At 38.5% G+C, this 15,204-nt stretch overlaps 1 pseudogene; it reads left to right on the top strand.

The window, feature by feature from the left end:
• Nucleotides 1–2,741: 2,741 nt before the first annotated feature.
• Nucleotides 2,742–9,162, top strand: LOC118987095 (adenylyl cyclase-associated protein 1-like; annotated as a pseudogene).
• The last annotated feature ends 6,042 nt before the right edge of the window (nucleotides 9,163–15,204 follow it).

The following is a 15,204-nucleotide window of genomic DNA, read 5'->3' as shown; positions in this document are numbered from 1 at the left end:
CTAATTATCTAAGCCTGGGTTTTAAAATTTCCATCAGAATTTTGCTTTCATTATAAAGACAAATCGGAATCATTAAATATAACTTAGGAACACACATTTATTAAAGTGCATTTGCTTTTTCTCTACCATACTGTTAAAAAATGAATTACAGTGCCTTGGCAAACCCCAGGCCATAGTGGTTGAGAGAGATGTGCATGGGTATTTCATATGAGGAGTAGACCATGGTAAATGCTTTAATAAGTGTTGGAAGGATTAAGGAAGTATCAGAAAAAGGAGTATGAATTCCCTTTAATAAGATTTTTAAAAAGCTCTAGGAGCTAGCATTTGAGCTCTATCGTATTTAAAGATTTCTATGCCAAATATAGTATAATAACATCTTTGTTATAGGGAACAAACACAGCTGTGAAATACATTGCATACTTTCATGTACTATAATTTGACATAAAAATATACATTAGAGATCTGTCTGGAAAAAATCCACCCATCGTTAATATAATGAGAACTGTTTGTGCGACATCAATGTAACCTGGCAGCCAAGGAGGGTGGACTGGAATGCACATGTGTGAACAATGATGACTTCACTGCACTAGTTAGTGGGGGTGGTAGGTGCCATTGAGTTAGCATGTGTACTGTGTGGTCATCACATTCAAAATGACTGAGAAAATAGTGCAACAAATTTACATTAAATTTTGTGTTAAGCTGGAACATTTCTCCATGGAAACTGTTCAGATGACTCAGAAGACTGCAGCTACAGGCAGCTGGTGATTGGCAGCTTCATCACAACAATTTGCCTTCTCATGCATCCTATCTCGTGCTGAGTTGTTGGTGAAATATCAGATCACACAGGTGACTCAGCCCCTCTACAGCCCAGATTTGGTACTCTGTGACTTTTGGCTTTTCCCAAAACCAAAATCACTTTTTTAAAAAATATATTTTATTGATTATACCATTACAATTGTTCTATTTCCCCCCCTTCATTCCCCTCCACACGCACCCTCCCTCCCCCACCATTCTCCACCCCCCCTTAGTTTATAACCATGTGTCTCAAGTTCTTTGGATTCTATATTTCCCCCACTATTCTCGCCCTCCCCCCTATCTATTTTCTACCTACCATCTATGCTATTTTCTGTGCCTTCTCCCCTCTTCTCCCCCTCCCACCCCCCTATTTCTAACCCTCCATGTGTTCTTCATTTCTATGGTTCCACTCCTGATCTAGCTGTCCTCTTGGTTTGCTTTTGTTTTAGGTGTGGTTGTTAATAACTGTGAGTTTGCTGTCCTTTCACTGTTCATATTTTTCATCTTCTTTTTCTTATATAAGTCCCTTGAGCATTTCATATAATAAGGGCTTGGTGATGATGAACTCCTTGAACTTGACCTTATCTGAGAAGCACTTTATCTGTCCTTCCATTCTAAATGAAAGTTTTGCTGGAAAGAGAAGAGATTTCAGACTATCAGTGAGATTCAGGAAAATACAGTGGGGCAGCTGATGGTGACTGGGAGAACTGTGTGAAGTCCCAAGGTGCCTACTTTTAAGGGCACTGCGGTGTCATTGTCCCATGTACAATGTTTCTTGTGTCTTGTATCTTCTTCAGTAAATATCTCTATTTTTCATAGTACATGGCTGGATACCTTCTGGACAGACCTCGTATATAATTAATATAATAACACTGGTAGAAATTATATTTATATTATGATATTAATTTTATTTTCTATCATATTAATTGTAAATGGTATTAGAAGTGTGAACTAAGCCACAGTTGAAAGGGTTTTGAATTTCCTACCAAAGAGGTTAGTTTACTCATCTCCTTTCAAAAAAGGAGAACTAGACCATTGGCAGTTAAGTACCAATGTTTTTCCTACAATATTGAAAAATCAAGTGACAATACTATGTTAATATTTATCACAGGTAATTAGAAGGGTTTTAGGAGCTCTGTGATAGGAACTGTGGATAAAGATGAAATACATATTTATTATAAATTACTCTATTACAGCTGATTTATTTTTTGTTGATTCATTTGGATTTGATTTTTGTCTCATCACATGTAAAAAAGAACAATAATGAAATTAGCAAGACCTGATCTGATTGTTTTGGTATATTGAAACAAATTTCTTGAGAAATTGCATTACATTATTAATAAATATTTAAACTTTATTGAATTTAGATAATTATCTGATGCATATATATATTTAGAAATTATAAAATGGGTTTTCACCCAAGCAACTGAAAAACTGGAATATGTCTTCCTACATTGGTATGAATGAATCAACATACTGAGAGATTCAATATGTAGTAATTTATTCTAAATCCTAGGTGCAAAGTGTACTTACAACTATAAAATAAAATTAATATATATAAAGTGTATAATGAAGGTATTAAACATTATTCACTGACATCAATAGCATTTTTACTTTATACTTAATATTTTAGTATTTTTAATTTTTCCATCAAGATTTTTCGTTTCTGTTCAATTGGGACAAAATGTGCTTGGGATGGTATTAGAAATAATTCAGAAGACATAAGGAGACAACCTTATTAAAGATATCATTCATGTAAACTATTTTTAAAAATATCAAGGAGCCACTAAAATGGGTCATATACTACAAATGATAGATTTGGGTTTTGAAACAAGTGCTGCATACTTTCCTCCTTAAAAACTGTGCCATTCTGAGGAAGAACTAATTATCTTAAGGCGCAAAGTCTACTGTTGCCAAATGGCCTCACAGTTAGCGACAGAAGAGAAATGAAGTACGGAGCTGTAAACCTTGGGGATTCACCTGGCCTCCTTTGCAGCCAAGTTTGTTCCTATGGCGTCGAACAACAGTTAAAGAACCTGAAATTGAAGGTGATTCAGAAGAGGGCAAACTGGAAAGTGAAACTCTCTCAACCAGGTCACCCACGTCACAGCAAAAGAATAACCAGAGCATAGTGAAAGAATGAGAAGAGGAAAGGAATGTTTTAAAAAGCAGGGCGAATAGGTGACTATCCTTACACATATGTGGAGAAGTAGAACCAGCCCTGACACCATGCACAGGGGTGGGCAGAGGTGGTTTTACCGTTGTTCATATGGAAAGAGTAATGCAAGTGAGTCCTACGGTGATTAACAAACGGATGACACAAGAATAAATTCACAACTCTAAACCTACTTTTGCCCACCCCTGTATACTGTGGACCTTCACTAACTGTAATTTGGAGAATCCATATTCCCTATCTCTAGGCCTCTATTTCCACACAAATAAAAAACAAAAACGAGCAAAATGATTTCTCAAGTGTTTTTAATATTCATATTCTCTAAATCTTTATATAAAATCACACATTTTAAAACTACTTTAATGTAAGCACTATAAGAAATATGCCTTGTTCATCTTGTCCCAGCACGTGATAGGCATTCAAAATATTTGTTGAATGGATGAATAAGCCAGAAAAAAAGAGTGGGGTCAGCGGGTGTTTACCCGACTGTCCACAGAAGGACAGCGTGCGCGCACACGAGTGTCGCTGCATCGACACCTAGTCTCTGCTTCCTCTTTAGTGTAACCAGCGCCCTCAGTGGTGGGTGATGGCGGGACAGGATGAGTACGGAGGGAGTCCCTAGGGAATTTCAAAGTTTCTCACAGTTTTGCACATCCCTGATTTAAAAAGCCACAAAATGGTTTTAAATCTTTAAGACTAAAGAATACCATTTCTGACAGGCTCTCTGTTATTCAAATATCCTTAGACCTTCAAGCTGTGGTCAGATTTCACTTTCCTGAGGAAAAGTGCCTAATGTTTCCATGGCTACACTTTCAAGATGAATAAGTTAGAGAACAATATCATTAAAGTTAACAAACACACGCATACTTAATTTCAAAATATATTTTCCTAACTGGTACATCCTGCCTGGCTAATCCTTGCCAAAGGTAGCCATATAATTTATTTAATTCATATCTTCTTACTATAACAAATCACTGGACTGATTTGAATGGAAATCTGCGTCACTTGACTTTTCAAAGATGTAAGGTTAGTATCGGATGGGAGGATAAAAATATACCCACAATAGCCCTGGCTGGTGTAGCTCAGTGGATAGAGCACGGGCCTGCGAACCAAAGAATCACAGTTCGATTCCCAGTCAGGGCACATGCCTGGGTTGCAGGCCAGTTCCCAGAAGGGAATGCATGAGAGGCAACCATACATTGATGTTTCTCTCCCTCTCTCCTTCCCTTCCCCTCTAAAGATAAATTAATAAAATCTTTCAAAAAATATACCCACAATAGTTGTAACATTCTTTTTTTAATAGCCATAAATTCGCAAGAGATATCCAATTTCCAAAAATTCATGTTGCAAATTCAGTTAAATTAGGGTAGATACTAAGAAGACATGGAAATTGTAATTTTTACTTTTAGGTAGGTCTTTGAGTTCCAGAGGGCATTAAATCACATTGTATAACATTGATCTGTCAGATGAAAATTTAAGCTCTGGTCCGATTTCTGACTTGCAGTCTGGCACTACACATTTATTTTTCTGTCTTGTTTTGCTGTTCCTAGAATTAATAATGACAGAAATAAACACATTTAATATAGTAAGATCTCCAGCAGTGGATTTTGACACAATCTGATTTATTTGTTTAATCTTGAGCCTTCAATGGAGTTGCTCAGATAATAAAGAGCTTTAACTTATGAGTACTGTATTTAAAAGTGGAAACTTTACATGGACATACTGAAAGCTCTACCAGTTTACAAGGTAAAAATTATTTAAAATATTACAAATCTGCATCCAACACTAAATAATGCACTCATTCTGACACAGGTGACTCATTTAATATGTTGGAAAGCTCGTGAAGTAGTAGTAGAGGGAGATTTTTAAAGAAAAGCCCTGAGACACTAATTTCATGTAGGTAAAGGGCACGACCATTAATGCCATTCTTGAGCTTAAACTGATTCGATAACAAAGATCAAATATTAAAATTGAGAGGTTTAAAGCATAATTTTCTCAGAGAAAAGAAAGTTTCAGTATCTTAAAGGTAACAGAGATTATTTAAGACTCTCTAGCTCAATTTTCTAATTTTTCTGAAAAGAAATGTGATCTCAAAGGGCTGGGTTATTTGCCCAAGGTCAGTGAGAGAAAGGAACCAATTAATTCAATTCATTTTCTTCTGAATGAATTTGAGTTGCAAACATTAGAGTTTTTATGTTAATGCCACATTTATATAAGGCAGTAAATAAATGAGAATTGCAGAGGCTTATTCATTCTGTCCACTCAACAAACCTTTGTTTGGTGCCTACTAAGTGCCAGACCTCATTCTAAGTACTGGGGTTCTACAGTTTTACAAAAGAGAAATGTCGCTTATTGTCATGCACTTTACATTCTAATGAGAAGAAATGGCCAGTCCACAAAATAGTAAATGAATAAATGAGAGAAGTAGCTTAGGTGGTAAGTCTGAAGCAGAAAATTAAAAGTGGGTGGCACAACAGTGAGCAACTTGATGTCTATTTTAGATGCTGTGTTCAGGGAAGGCCTCTGATACATTAAATTTAAACTGAGATTTGAATGGCAGGGATGTAACCCTATAACCCTATGAATAGTGTGAGATCATTATAAGAAGCAAACAGCTGGTATAAAATCTCTAAAGTAGGAAGGGTTTAGATTTTGAGGACTCCATGAAAGCAATTTTCAAATCTGTGATCATAAATTTAAACCACACTCTCTGTTGTTCTCCAGCAGCACTTTGTAAGTTCTTAGGTGCAGCTACACCTTGTAGGGATGATGCCCGGAGTCCAGGCTTGGCTAGGGAAGTACAGCAGAAGGAGAAAGGATTCAGAAAATTGAATGGTTTGTGTATTATCCTGACGATTACCATGGGCCTTGAACACTAAGCTTAAAAAAGAAAGAACTCAGAAGAAACTAGCTGAGAAACTAGGCTCAAGCGATTGAAGAGCTCTATGAATCAGAATAAAGTTTAGATTAATAAATAGTGAGAAGCTCCCAAAAGCATGGGAGCATTTCTGTTAGTTATTGTAAATAACAGCTCTCAGTGGCATGTGCATTTTGCCAGCAATACAGATTCAGAAAAGGTTTTGGGAAAGATAATAAGATGTCTTAGAAAATGGCATCAGTGATGTGCTTTAGGCACTTGTTAACGTGAATGATCTTTATCCCAATTATTTAATTATGAATTTCGGGGCAGTTTCTTTTAACTACAGGGAACAATGCTTCTCATTATAAGAATGATGGTCCTTTCAATCTCCCAAATCCAATGCATTAAGAGTCCCTCAAACTTCGCTAGCTAAAACTCCGGAGGTTACCCCATATCTCTTTGTGTTCAAATATGTGTGATGGAATAAGTGCTAACACCAAAGCCTGTCACACAAAGATGTGTGACGGAATAAAGTGTGCTAATACCAGCGCCTGTCACACAAATATGTGTGACGGAATAAGTGTGCTAATACCAGCGCCCATCTGTCACAGGGTTGACACAGTGCACAGGTCACTGACGTAGTCATTGTGATGCACACAAACAGTGCAAGCCCTTAAACCGAGGCAATGCTGAGTGATGTTTAATTGTGGAAAACATGGGATAAAAAACAGTGATGGTTTCCTTTTACATTTTTACTATTTCCAAACAGTAAACTTTTTTTCACAGAAGCAAGAACCCCATAAATCCTTCCTATCACTACAGCGAAGCAGACCACACAGAGGTAGTTTACAGGGGCTGTGGGCCAGAGAAACTGCAGCCCCAGAAGAGAGGGAAAAAAAGGCAGCATCAAGGGATGTGCCTCACAGATCTGGTAGGGAAATGGTACCAGTGAGAGGGAAATCCCTTCTGGGCTAACCTGAAGCATTTTGCAAAACCCCCTTATCAATATAACTCAGAAAAGGGCATTACTTAAAGGGAACTTTGAGAACACGAGGGGTTGAGATTTCTGCAAACAAAAGAAAGCTGATAAATGGAAAAGCGTCTTAGTGCAGACTGCCATTAGTGGATAAGTGTTTGTGACACCAAAAAAGAGAGCAAACAGAGTGTAGACCAGTCAAGGGTGAAGAAAAGTTTGAATAGAAGTATATTCTAGCTTCTCTTGGATTTTCATCAAGGTCTTACTTCACAAGAAGGAATGGACAGGCTCATGTCAGTATCAGACACCCATAATGTCATTTATAATCCACTGTAGGTGTATAATGATATGTAACTTTGCCCTTCAGTCTTTTTGAACCAAACCTTTTTAATTTTTTAATATTGTGATGAATCTGAATAATCAGGTGTTGTGATAGATTCCTGTAATTTGTGTTATTTATGTAAGCTGAATTCACTTGATATTTATAAACTTGCATATGCTAGTTTACTTTTTATCTGGAGATAATTATTGTCATCTCGGTAGAAAGGGGACACTGTCCTGCTGAGACTGGACTCTAAGGGCTTTTCTGAAATCAACAGTCTTTTTCTTTTAAAGTCATTGTCACTGATGATTGCTTAGACATTTAGTAGAAAAACACGATGACACACTTTCTGCGGAGTTTTCCAAAAAAACACAGTGTGATAAGAAAATGTTGAAACTCTCAAAGCTATAAATGAAGTGTTCTGTTTTTGATAATTTATTTAACAGGAATAAGTGAGTTTATTTTATCTGGTAATTGCTGAAGCCAGCACCATGTACAGTTTACAAATATAGATTAACACAGAACGGATTGGGTAGAACTCTTTAGATACATGGGTGAATACAAAAGTAAATATGAAAGCAGCTGCTGCAGTCCCAAGCAGGTGGTACATTGGACTTGCAAAATCCACTGGAAAGATTGGAGAGGGCCGTGGGCCACTTGGAAGCAGGATCCTGTGCCTCTGACATGCACTGTGGGTGTGGAAACCATGCTGCAAAAGTAGGAGCAATTTCCTCTGTGCAAGCATTTGACTCACTGCTTGATGGTCCTGCGGCAGAGTAGCTGAAGATTAGTGAAGAGATTGGTGGAGACGTGCAGAAACATGCGGAAGTGGTCCACGCAGGTCTGAGATTGGAGCGCACTCTCTTGGTTACAGCCTGTCAGTGCCAGCAGGCCACAGGTCATGGGCTTTCTGATTTGTTGGCTTCTATCTCAGAGCAGATCCAGCAAGTGAAAACCTTTCGGGAGAAGAACCAAGGCTGCAAGTTGTTCAGTCCCCTGTCAGCTGCCAGCAAGAGTACCTCGGCCCTGCTTTGGGCTGTGGCCCAGAGCCTGGTCCTTATGTGAAAGAAATGAATGATGCTGCCCTGTTCCATGCACACCAAGTCCTCAAGGAGTACAGAGCTGTGGGTAAGAAGCACGCAGACTAGGTCAAAACCTCCTTGCGTATGTGGACAGAGCTACAGGCTTGCATAAGAGTTCCATACCACCAGCCTGGCCCAGAACAAAACAGGGCCTGTGACAAAAGAACTGAGTGAATGGATCACCATCAGGACCCTCTGCTGGATCAGGTCCTCCTCATCCCTCCCCACACCCAGGCCCATCTCCCCATCAATGCCTACCAGCTCAGAGTCGGGTGACTCTGCCTCATACTCCACACTGTTTGTACAGATTAATTGAGGAGAGCATCACACATGCCCTGAAATATGTATCTGATGACATGAAGACTCACAAGAGCCCTGCCCTGAAGACTCAGAGGGGTCCAATACAAAGCAGCCCCTAACCATTGTCTGCCCCTAAATCAGGTGTCAGCCCATCCCCAAACCAACCACAAAGAAAGAAGCCAGCTCTCCTTGAATTCAAGGGCAGGAAGTGGAGAGTGGAGAATCAGGGGAAGGTTTCCAATCTGGTGTTTGATGACACAGCTGAAGCAGGTGGCTTACATACTTATATATAAATGTGTCGACATGACATCACAAATCAGGGACACAATTAACACCATTTCACTAAATAACTGGAAGAAATTTGGTCTGGTGTTCGATCATGTGGTCATTGTGGAGATAATCAGTAGTAGGGATGTCAAAGTTCAGGTAATGTGTAAAGTGCCAATCATATGCATTAACAAAACAGATGGCCACCATGTTTACGTGAGCAAGAATTCTCCAGATAGTGAGATAGTCACGGCCGAATCTTCTGAGATCAGTGTCTTCATTCCTACAGAAGGCAGTGACTTTAACGGATTTCTCATTCCTGAGCAGTTCAAGACTCTGTGGAATGGGAAGGAGTTGGTGACCACAGTGCCAGAAATGGCTGGATAAGCAAAGTGCCACTGGGGGATTGTTCCACCAACAGCAGTTTTCTGGGAAGAATGAAACAGTCCCCAGGAAATAACGACGCAAAAAGTTCACACAAGTAAATCTTTTCCTAACAATGAGCCTGAAGGTACAAGAAGCTGGGGTGATTCCAGCTGGATCTTCTAACCAAACTCATTTTTCACTCTTGACAAGTGAGGCAAGGCTTGCACTGGACCAAAGGCTGCAGCTCAGCCACCTAACATTCCAAGCAAAATTGTTTCCTGTACGTTTCCTGTTGTTCTGCACTAAATCCTGTTTCCGCCTGAACCTGAGGTAGGAGGTTCTCCTGTACCAGCTGCTGTGGCAGTGCCCTGCACGCAGGCCTATTAAAGGACTCTCGGACCCATTCTTTCTCTGGGATCTGTGCCCAGCAACTTCCTACTGAAGTGACTTAAAGAGAAAAAAGAGAGAAAGGAAAATAAATCACCACAGCATTCCAAGGAACCCAGCACTCCTTCTGACTCCCATGTTAGATGCCTGCCATCCATCCTCACTGTCTCCTTTGCCCCGTCAGCTCAATAGCTTTGGCTTCCCATCCGGGCACTTGAGAAAAGGACTAAGAGCTCCACAGCAAGCTGCTTTTAGGTCTTATGTAAGAATCTGGCACAGCGTTGCTAATGCAGATTTCAGTTCTTCCCTCTAGGACAAACATAGACCAAAATATGCAGCTTGTCTTGGTGGGACAAGAGATTGTCCTGTGACTCTACCCATTTCTGGAGGCCTGTGAAAATAAACATTTGTGTACTTTTATACAGAAAACGGAATAAAATGGATACCAAAAGTGAAAGTAAATATTCCATTCATTAAGCAAGCATTTAAGTACTAATTTAGTGTTTACCATGTTCCAGGCCGTATTTGGGCAGTCGGAATAATTCAGCAAAGATCTCTGTCTGTGTGGCACTGAAGTACAAGTGTGGGAAGAAAGGGAATACACAATAATAGTAAATTTATACACTATGTATAAAGATTTTACATTTTCCTGGAGATGAAGTAGGCAGTAGGCTCTAACATTAAATAGGGTGACAAAAGGCGACCTCACTGAGTAGAGAAGATGTAGGTAAAGACTTGAGAAGCCATGGGAGTTGGTCATGCAGATACGTAGGTACACAGTTCCACCTGGGTTACCACCTAGTCCCAAACCCCACGGTAGCAGAATGCCCACGATGTCGAAGGACTATCAAGAGAAACAGACTCTGTAATGAAGTGCTGAGGATGGAGACTGTAGGAAGAGATATGGTCAGAAGTTGTAGACAGACAGATTGATTGATAGATAATCATATTCTAGCCATTAATCTACTTTCTCGAACTACTCTAGTGTATTCTTTCCTTTATGGTTTCATGGTAATGACATAAAAGACAGGTGACTAGACAGTTTAATGATTTAATTAGCATAGCCAGGAAATAATTTTTCAGACATTGCACAATGCCACAATCCACACATTAGGCACTAAGCCTCTCATGTCTGTATAAATTCGCAGTTGGACTCCTGTTTACCACCACGAGAAAATTCTCAAGCCATCCACCTTTTATTGACAATATTTAGGGCTATTTGTTTTCTGAAACTGGGTGTTTAACTTTCTATTTAAGAATTAAATTAACAAAAAGAGGTTGTCAGAAATAATATTGCATAAATTCTTTTTTTCTCATTTATTTAGAAAGTTACAGAGGTAGAAGAAGTGAGCCATAGAAGAAATGAGCTCAAGAAACAAATTATAGAAGCAAGAGAAGTGCTCTTGGAGCTTAGCAGAGAGGGGGGAAACAGAGAGAGAGAGAGAGAGAGAGCGAGTGCTTGGAGAGGCCAGGAGTGCTCTTTGCAGAGATCAAGCAAGCCTCCGGGTTGGATGGGGGAAGGGAAAGGCACAGGTATGTTCTGTAGAAAGAACCACTCACATAAAGTCTTAGTAGACTAAGTTCTATGTTGTTGGTTATCTTATATGTGAAATGGATAGATGCCTTCACCACAAATGACCTCCCAGCTATGAACATTGGAAACAGTGGAAATACTCCAGTTTCAGGGTGAACTCCATTGTGTTTAAGCTCATAAAATATGAGGACCTGAGCCCCTGGAGCAGAAGGGATTTAACTGATACAGTATGCCAAGATGACAACTGCGAGGAAACTGGAGGCATGGAAGTGTTACACTTGTTAAATACTTTAGTTAGCCTAGAGCAACGATAACCACAAACTCCATGAAATGTTATTTGTGTCCACATACTTACATTAATTTTCTTTTAATCTCTGTGTGCCCCAGGAAATATTTCAATTGAATTTTACTTTTTTTGTAAGAAATCAAGAACTCTGCAATCCAGTCTCCTTTATTTTAACTTTTTTTCATAGTTATTTCCAAATCCCAAATGGATTTGAGAGCAAAAATTTATCTTGCATTTACTTCTTCAATATATGAGTATAAAAATGACATGGGTTAATGAGTTCGGTGAACTTCATTCTGGTATTAGGCATTTTCATCTAATGGGTTACTCAATCATTAATTTGTTAAACACTTATTTATCTAATTCATGTTAGGTATCCATCTCTATACACATAAAACACAGTATTCGTTACTCTCGGAGGTGGTCAGTGTAGTGGCTGCAAAAGAAACTCTGTGATCAGACATTCTGGGTTCAATACTCTACTTCCTTTAGCTGTGTCTCCTTAAGCAAGTTAATGAACCTCTCCTCGCCTCAGTTACTCTGTGACAAAAATGGGACTCGATAACAACACCTGCCCCATTGTGCAACCATGAGGAATAGAAAAATGAGCCATGCAAAGGATCTGTCATCTAGTAACAATGTCACAAAATACACTATTTTATTATATCCATATGTGTACATTTAAAAGTATCCAGTGGTATAGTTATGATATTACTTAGGAAATGTGGGATGCTTTTTCATTTTTAAAACACAAGATCTTTAGCAGTGAAAAATGGCAAAATCTGCCCTGGCTGGTGTAGCTCAGTGGATTGAGCACGGGCCTGCAAACCACACGATCGCGGTTCGATTCCCAGTCAGGGCACATGCCTGGGTTGCAGGCCAGTTCCCAGCAGGGGACCCATGAGAGGCAACCATACATTGATATTTCTCTCCTTCCCTTCCTCTCTAAAGATAAATAAATAAAATCTTGAAAAAAATGGCAAAATCTCTGGTGAAAATGGTGAAATCTCTAATGGCATATCTCAGCTTTTGAAAAGGGAGATGAAGAGCATTTTCAAGCTCCCAGTGAGTGGATCACAGATACCATGGTACAGAGTTTCAAAGATGATTAGAATAAGTTTGAAAAGAATGTTTTATGTTTGATAAACTCTAAAATTTCCCAACAGGTACACTACAGATGTCTCTGTGACATTATTTCAACATAGTATGAGAAAAAACATTTTCCAATATAATGACTATAAGAGAGATAAATGACTCACAAAAGTATTTAAACTATGTTTATTAACTTCAAAGAAGCCCTGGCTGGCATAGCTCGGTGGATTGAGCATGGGCCTGCAAATCAGAAGGCCACTGGCTCGATTCCCAGTCTAGGGCACATGCCTAGGTTGCAAGCCAGGTCCCCAGTGTGGGGCACGTGAGAGGCAACCACACATTGATGTTTCTATCCCTCTCTTTCTCTTTCCCCTCCCCTCTCTCTAAAATAAATAAAATCTTTAAAAAAACTGCACAGAAAAACTGGAAATGATATGTAAGAGTGAATCCTTACAGTTTTTAAGCAGCTTTGAGTTTCTGAATTTCTAAGTCTATCCTTAGAAATTCAAATCTAACCTGCTTTTAGTCACAAATCTCATACTAACCAGAAAATCCCAAGTAGGGCTGAGGTTAGAAATCCATAACTTTATATGTATATATATATACATATATATATACATATATATATTTATTTATTAGCAAGATAATTGAAACTTAACACTGAATTTAAAGTGTGCAGCAAGCTGATAGATGAAAAAGTAGATACTAAGTTAAGAAAATGAGAATTTAGGAACCAAATAAGGGTGGCAATAGGTGTAACAAACTGTTTAAACTCGGAATTTTTTTAACTTCTTGAGTAGGTACATCAGTCTGAGAAACCATACAAGATAGAAAGATGCCTAGTGAGATCCGATAAGAGAACTGGTCTTCCTATTTAAAATGCACAGATACTAGAATTTAAAGCTCTACAGAGATTACCCAGCACAATGCTTTCTATCCTCCCACCCCCACATTGTTTTCTTGATAGACACACCAAAACTCAGAGTTGAGCACTGTGCTGATTCTCCAAAAGTGTGCTTCTCTCCCCGATGTGATGCCCCTGTTTAAGGAGAAGGGAGGCCGGAACTGTTTGTCATACACTTGTCATTCTGTTGGTTCCTGTACCAGAGCTGCAGAATAGCTTTGCAACAGCAAGAACTAAGGCAACGTCTTAATTTGCCTAAAGAAATAATTCAAAAAACAGGTAGAGTAGAGCAATTAAAAGATCATTTTCATTTCAGCTCAATGTGCAAAGAAGTATTTTGTTTTAATATGTAGTGCAATTATTGTAAGAATTGAATTAATCCAGGTAAAACACGTGGAGCAGTCCTTGCCACATAGAGAACAACCAAAAAATAATAGTTACTTTTATAACAATAGTAATAATTAGTCATTAATTTGAATAATATCAACAAAGGCAGTTACAGCTTAAGCTACTACTAAAACTTGGTGCATATTGCCCTGGCCAAGTACCTCAGTTGGTTAGAGTTGTCATTCCCATATACCAAAGTTGCAGGTTCAATCCCCTGTCAGGGTACATACAAGAACCAACCAATGTATGCATATGTAAGTGGAAAAACAAATTGATGTTTCTCTCTCTCTCTTCACCTCTCTCTCTCTCTCTCTCTAAAAAGATCAATAAAAATTAGTGCATATTGGGGTTAACAATGAATGAGGCTCTGAGCTGTAATTTATGTAGAGTTTTTCATTTATTTCTACAGATTATCTCAGTTCTTCAGCTAAGGAAGCTGGGACATAAAATGGTTATGGAAAGCTCCAAAAGTTATACAGCTTTTCAGACAATGATTTGTGACAGAACTACTGAAATACTTTGGTAAAAGAAAGGTGGTCTTGGATTGCAAACCCACTGATCAGAGTTTGAGACCCAAATCTGCCCCTCTGCCTGCCCCCACATTTGTCAAATTAAGAGTCTGGACTACGAATTATTTAAAGCCCCATCTAGTTCTTTCTCATGCCTCCATATTTAAGGCTAAACATAAAAACTCCCACTGTTATCTGAGTACTTTAAAATTTTAATTTTTGCTTTTATGCAGTTAAGTCACGATTACTTTCTACATTTAAGAAAAGTTGTCACAATGAAATCTCCACTGTACTGGAAATGCAATATCTACTCTCTCTGTTCATTCTCTGATTTTCCATATTGGACAAGTGAATCAAGTAAATCTAGGGACATTGCATACTGTATTTCTGACTTTTTGTTTATGAGGAAGCAGGGGAAATCCTTCTGACATGATGGCAACTCAGGAAGAGATTATAATCTTTATGAAGAGAAGATCTCCCGCTGTGTATGTTTCAGAGAGACACAGAGGCCCTCACACCTGGGCCTGGTTATAGGCGTGTTCACACCGAGGCCTGAGTGCTGTGCTGCAAGAGGCCTACAGTAGGAATTCACTTTTTTTTCAGTTAATAGCTTTTCTCCCTAACCCCTTACTAAACTATCTTAATTTAGCACACTGTAGAACGTATGCTTTGGGGGTTTTGTTTTCTTTTTTACCTATAATTTGTAGCATTTTTGCTTGACCTCATGTGCTTAATTTCAATGAACACAAGCCATTTATTATCTTTAGTGAGAAAATATGTATAGTAAGGGAAATTCATTTTCTTCAATCTATCCCCAACATATTTTAAACCTAATTTTCTCAAGACTTGCTAGATCTTGAGAATATCTAAGAATACTGTATTCTTAAATATATGTATTTAAGAATAAATAAGTGGGTTATATGACAGTTAAAGTTTTATAACCCTTGTATTTATTTTAGTAGTA

This window comes from Sturnira hondurensis, unplaced genomic scaffold (genome assembly GCF_014824575.4).
Source record: "Sturnira hondurensis isolate 20B ecotype Veracruz unplaced genomic scaffold, ASM1482457v3 Scaffold0004998, whole genome shotgun sequence".
In the NCBI taxonomy this organism is placed as follows: Eukaryota; Metazoa; Chordata; class Mammalia; order Chiroptera; family Phyllostomidae; genus Sturnira; species Sturnira hondurensis.
The sequence above is the reverse complement of the archived record's forward strand: the minus strand, read 5'-3'. Positions and strand labels throughout refer to the sequence as shown.